Genomic DNA, 6,991 nt, shown 5'->3' on the forward strand with positions numbered 1-6,991 from the left:
CTGACAACACGCTGTAAACCATTGTGATCACCTTATCAACCAAATACCAACACCCTGGCAACACACTGTCAACCCGACAGAGCACCTTAGCGACCATAGCAACAACCTGGATATGCATAGCAACACACTGTACACCACTCAGAACACCTTAGCAACCACATAGCAACACTCTGGCAACACACTGTAAACTTTGGAACACCTTAGCAACTACCTACTGTAGCACTCATTTAGTTAGAACACCTTAGCAACCACACAGCAACACCCTAGCAGATGCATATCAACACACTGTAAACCAGTCAGAACACCTTAGCGACCATAGCAACAACATTGAGATGGATAGCAAACACTGTAAACCATTCAAAACACCTTAGGGACCACACAGCAACACCCTAGCAGATGCATATCAACACACTGTAAACCAGTCAGAACACCTTAGCAACCACATAGCAACACTCTGGCAACACACTGTAAACTTTGGAACACCATAGCAACTACCTACTGTAGCATCCATTCAGAACACCTTAGCATCCACACAGCAACACCCTGGCAGATGCATATCAACACAATGTAAACCAGACAGAACACCTTAGCGACCATAACAACGACCTGGAGATGCATAGCGACACACTGTAAACCACTTTGAACATCTTAACAACCACCAAGAAACATCTTGGCAGATGCAAAGCAAAACACTGTAAACCATTCTGAACACCTCAGCAACCACATAGCAACACCCTGGAAGATGCATAGCAACACACTGTAAAGCCTCTTGGAACTCCTTAACAACCACCCAGCAACACATTGCCAGATGCATAGCAACACACTGTAAACCACTTTGGACATCTTAACAACCACCAAGAAACATCTTGGCAGATGCAAAGCAAAACACTGTAAACCATTCTGAACACCTCATCGACCACATAGCAACACCCTGGCAACACACTGTCAACCAAACAGAGCACCTTAGCGACCATAGCAAAAACATGGAGATGGATAGCAAACACTGTAAACCATTCAAAACACCTTTGAGACCACACAGCAACACCCTGGCAGATGCAAATCAAAACACTGTAAACAATTCGGAACACCTTAGCAACCACATAGCAACACTCTGGCAACACACTGTAAACTTTGGAACACCTTAGCAATCACCTACTGTAGCACCCATTCAGAACACCTTAGCAAACACACAGCAACACCCTGGCAGATGCATATCAACACAATGTAAACCAGTCAGGACACCTTAGCGACCATAGCAACAACATTGGGATGGATAGCAAACACTGTAAACCATTCAAAACACCTTAGGGACCACACAGCAACACCCTGGCAGATGCAAAGCAAAATACTGTAAACCTAACCCTAACTGTAACACCTTAGCAACCACATAGCAAGACACTGGCATCACACTGTAAACTTTGGAACACCTTAACAACTACCTACTGTAGCACCCATTCAGAACACCTTAGCATCCACACAGCAACACCCTGGCAGATGCATATCAACACACTATAAACCAGACAGAACACCTTAGCGACCATAACAACAACATTGAGATGGACAGCAAACACTGTAAATCATTCAAAACACATTAGGGACCACACAGCAACACCCTGGTAGATGCATATCAACACACTGTAAACCAGTCAGAACACCTTAGCAACCACATAGCAACACTCTGGCAACACACTGTAAACTTTGAAACACCATAGCAACTACCTACTGTAGCATCCATTCAGAACACCTTTGCAACCACACAGCAACACCCTGGCAGATGCATATCAACACAATGTAAACCAGACAGAACACCTTAGCGAGCATAACAACGACCTGGAGATGCATAGCGACACACTGTAAACCACTCAGAACACCTTAACAACATTGGGAAAACCCTGACAACACGCTGTAAACCATTGTGATCACCTTATCAACCAAATACCAACACCCTGGCAACACACTGTCAACCCGACAGAGCACCTTAGCGACCATAGCAATGATCTGGAGATGCATAGTAACACACTGTAAACCACTCAAAACACCTTAGCAACTACATAGGAACACTCCGGCAACACACTGTAAACTTTGGAACACCTTAGCAACCACCTACTGTAGCACTCATTTAGAACACCTTAGCAACCACACAGCGACACAATGAATGGCACATAATCAACACCCTGGCAGATTCATATCAATACATTGTAAACCAGTCAGAACACCTTAGCAACCACCTTGCAATACAATGATTTGCAGAGACAAGCACCACTGAAGTTTCCAAAACAATGAAAAACAATTAATTATGTTTTATAGAAAACAGTGTAAAAGGGCAATAACTGACAATATTTCATGCAGAAAACAAATATAAGATCTCGCCACTCAAATCAGAAGTGTTGGCACTGTAGATAATAATGCTTTTCATAATAATACACTATAAACCGTTTCCATTCTGCAGTCCCTGTTAAGTTTTGGTTTACAGGCTGACTGACATAGCAAAATATTTGTAACTGTTGCCAATGAACGCGCGACACAGTGTTAATTTGCATGGTAGGGGTTTTTCAATGTTTTGTTCGGCAGCCCTGGTGCAAATCTCGAGTTCTGCGGCGAGCCGAGGCGAGCTAATTAAAATGCACTCCCCATGATGAAAGAGTCAAGGCCTGGGGAATCCAAACCTGCTTCTGATTCAAAGCTGAAATTTCACGTGATACGGACAGGCGGTGATTGAAGTCTTGAGAGCTGTAATTTTCAAAGTAGAACAACAACATATGCATACTGTTAACAGCAGATGCTTAATTTGAAAATCTAATGCATATAACCCAATTAAAAGACGAGGAAAAGAACCGCATGTGAAACTTAACTGGCTGCCGTGTTGCTTTAAACCTTTCAAGACGAAAATATTTCGCCTGTTATTTTAATCAAAGATCTTAGCGAGGTAATCAATATTATTGTGCCGCCGTAATTAACACCTGGCCATCATATGCATGACAAAAAATGTTTTTCATTTTTTTATTTTGAGTAAATATAACAATATTACAAGTATTTACAAAATATAGGACATGTAAAATAACCACAAGCAGCACCTAAAACCTGTAACTGCTACTGCAGACAACTAATAGGACTCTACTTGTCAAGACAGTACAGCAGAAACAGTGACCTTTACATGTGAATATGCAAACATATTGTTTGTGTATGTAAAGATGCGTGTTTTTACAAGATGCTGAATTACCTGAATGCACAATGGTGTGTTTTCATACTGGAACTGAAGTTTTCCTGCCCTTATACAAACAAATAAAAAACAGTTCAGCTGAATAGTGCGGGGTAATGCTATATTGTTATCTTCATACTTTTGAGTGACAGCTCCAGTTACACAAAAACAGACTGTAGCAAAAGACGATGAACACAATTAGACAAATAACCCTGCATGTTATTGTCAATAACGTAAACAAACATTGTATATTAAAATATTTATAGAGAAAGTTTTAATTCTGCTAAAAGAAATATTGACATATTCATCTTTTACAGCGCTGTATATTGTGCAAAAGATTTAGGCCACCACCAGCTTTGTTTTATTTAGTTTCACTACTAGCACTACTAGAACAACATGATGCTGACCAAAGTGCTGTACAATAATAAAAATCTTCCTCTTCAAAAAAAAAAAAAAAAAAAAAAAAAAAATATATATATATATATATATATATATATATATATATATATATATATATATATATATATATATATATATATATATATATATATACACATATAATATTATATACAAATATATATATGTAAATAATAATAGTAAGTTACACTGCAAAAAATTACTTTCTTACACATTTTTGTCTTGTTTTAAGTACAAATATGTAAAATTTATTAAATCAAGATGCACTTTGTTAATGAGCAAAGAAAATAAATTTAGTTTTTAGCTAAAAATATGAAATTTAATGCATAAAATAAGCCTGCCAGTAGGGTAACTTTTTCTCACTGCAAAAATTACTTTCTTACCTAGTAGTTTTGTTATGTTTCTGTAAAAATGTCAAAAAATTATTAAATTAAGATTTATTTTCTTGATATGCAAAATGACCTAGGAAAATAAGTCTAGTTTTTAGACAAAAAAATATATATTTTATATATATTTATATATATAAACTTTAAGCAAATTTGTGCTTAAAACAAGAAAAAAATTCTTGAATTAAGTGTTTAAAAAAGTTAACTTATTTCAAGAATTTTTTTTATTCCATTGGCAGTTTTTTTTGCTCGTTTTAAGCACAAATTCACTTAAATTGTATATTTTTGTCTGAAAACTAGACTTATTTTCAAGAAAATACATCTTGATTAAAGATTTTTTACATATTTGTACTAAAACGAGACAAAAATGCTAAGTAAGAAAGTCGTTTTTTTTGCAATGTACACTGCAAAAAATTATTTTCAAGAAAATAAATTAGTATTTTTGTCTTGTTTTCAGTAAAAATATCTAAATATCTTAAATTAAGATGCTTTGTCCTGATGAGCAAAATTACCCAAGAAAATAAGTCTAGTTTTTAGACCAAAAATATCAAATTGTGATTTTGTGCATAAAACAAGCTAAAAAATCTGTCAATTTTTTTTTTTTTTGAATTTAGTGTTTAAGAAAAATGTTCAAGATTTTTTTGCTTATACCATTGGCGGATTTGTTTGCTTTTTTATGCACATAATCACTTAAATTTTATATTTTTGGTCTAAAATCTAGACTTATTTTCTTGGGTCATTTTGCTCATCAAGACAAAGCATCTTAATTTAAGAAATTTTAGATATTTTTACTGAAAACAAGACAAAAATACTAAGAATTTTTTTCCTTGAAATTCATGTTTTGCAGTGTAATACAAAAAATAACATCATGACATCAAAATACAAGCAAAACTAATGACTCAACCAACACACAACTAGTTTCGAAAGACAATAGTTTTACTCAGTTTTATTCACCATCCATGTTTATGTTGAAAAATTTGAAAATTCCCTTAAGCAAGCCTGAAAAAATGTAACACCAAATTCAAATTCCTTAAAACAGGTTCTGATTTTGAGTCATCAGTGTTTGTTGTACATGTAAACACACACACACAATATTAATAGATAACAGATACCGGCCTGACTGTTGTTGAACTCTACAGCCTGCAGAGATGATAAACGTTCACTGCCATTTAATACAAACAACTTCATTTGCACCAATATTTTGAACATGAAGTGTGATGGCACGGCACAATTTTTTTATCATTTATCTCATGATAAACAAAACCAATAATAGCACGACTAATAATACGTTTACATAATCATAGCAGCTGCTGCTAGTTGGGGGTAGAATGAAAGTTGCTTATATTGCCACAACATAAAACATTTCTTTCCACCACTTAAGTATCCATGCTGGCAGTCTTTCCAACACCACCACTTGACCTATTTCCTCTCGTGTAATGTATCGTTAAAGCAGCGATGAAATGACTTAATTATTCATGCCTGATTTCAAAGTGTGGTGCTTAAGCAACGTTCTCCACGGGAGGACTGACATACGCAACGGTGTTCGTACAAGCACACACACTGCGCGGCGCGCGGACGGGGGGCCTGTTCACCAACACAACCTCCGCTGAGTTCAGTCTGTAGTCTGCATTAAGGTATTAACCCCGCTTGGAAGATAAATGCTCCTGTCACGCACACACACATAACTCTCAGCCTATGGAGCAGAATTTGTTTTTGAAGAACTGGAAAATTTGATATAGTGTGACACATCTGAAGCGCATTTGAGGATTGACTGATACTTTCTTTTAAGAGGAATAGCTGACTAAAAAAATTAAGATTAGGCTGCATGTTATAGTTGCTGTATAACTTAGCGTTGGTAGAGCATTGTGTTAGCAGCGCAAGGATGGGTACGATTCTCAGAGACGACACATGCATATAATGTATCAGCTTGTTAAGTCATGACGTAAGGAATACTGTTTCTAGGTCCAAGCCTATACTCATTTCAATAGAGGATATTATTTAAACAGATGTATATGAGCAGCATTTATTCATATTGCACATTTAACTCTTTCCCCGCCATTGATGAGTTTTTACGGCAATCCATATTTCCGCTACTATCCACTAGGTGGCGCGTATAAAACCCGGATGGATCCCCTAAGACCAAACAGTTTAAACTCCATGTATGTTTTGATCATCGCTCTGAATCTGATCTCTATCATAAGTCCTTCACAAAAACGCAATTATCTCAGCTTTTTTTCAAAATGTGGTATTTTTGGAGAGACCTACCCATATTTGAGAGGTGATAAAAAGAGAACAAGAACATGTTCTTTCATTTGATATATTGTATGTTTATATATTTCAAGAAGAAACTTTTTTGGAAGGCATTAAACTTTTGTGAAAATCATAACAAATATCACACATATCAAAAAATTCTTAAATTAAGATGTATTTTCTTGATGAGCAAAATGAACTAGGAAAATAAGTCTAGTTTTTAGACAAAAAATATAAAAAATTAAGTGAATTCGTGGTTAAAACAAGCAAAAAAAAAATATTTTTTCAAGTGTTTATGAAAAACTTATACACTTATTTCAAGAATTTTTTTCTTATTCCATTGGCAGATTTTTTTGCTTGTTTTAAGCACTAACTTACTAAAAGTTTAAAATGTTTGTCTAAAAACAAGACTTATTTTCCTAGGTCATTTTGCGCATCAAGAAAATGCATCTTAATTTAAGAATTTTTAGATATTTTTACTAAAAACAAGACAAAAATTCTAAGAAAGTCTGCCAATGGGGTAAACTAATTTTTCTTGTATTTTTCTTGAATTTAGTGTTTAAGAAAAATGTTAAAGATATTTTTGCTTACCCCATTGGCAGATTTATTTATTTTTTGCTTGTTTTATGCATAAAATCACTTAAATTTGATATTTTTGTTCTAAAAACTAGACTTATTTTGGATCGTTTTGCACATCAAGAAAAAGCATCTTAATTTAAGAATTTTTAGATATTTTTAC

The 6,991-nt window shown here is 35.1% G+C and overlaps 1 protein-coding gene across 1 annotated transcript in view; it reads right to left on the bottom strand.

The window, feature by feature from the left end:
- Positions 1-3,277, bottom strand: part of tshz2 (teashirt zinc finger homeobox 2) — a 69,957-nt gene extending 66,680 nt beyond the window's left edge. Inside the window, exon 1 of the mRNA XM_055187580.2 lies at positions 3,221-3,277. The gene's annotated coding sequence lies outside the window, so the exon portion shown is untranslated. The remainder of the gene's footprint in view (positions 1-3,220) is intronic.
- Between the last annotated feature and the right edge of the window lie 3,714 nt (positions 3,278-6,991).

This window comes from Misgurnus anguillicaudatus, chromosome 13 (assembly GCF_027580225.2).
Source record: "Misgurnus anguillicaudatus chromosome 13, ASM2758022v2, whole genome shotgun sequence".
In the NCBI taxonomy this organism is placed as follows: Eukaryota; Metazoa; Chordata; class Actinopteri; order Cypriniformes; family Cobitidae; genus Misgurnus; species Misgurnus anguillicaudatus.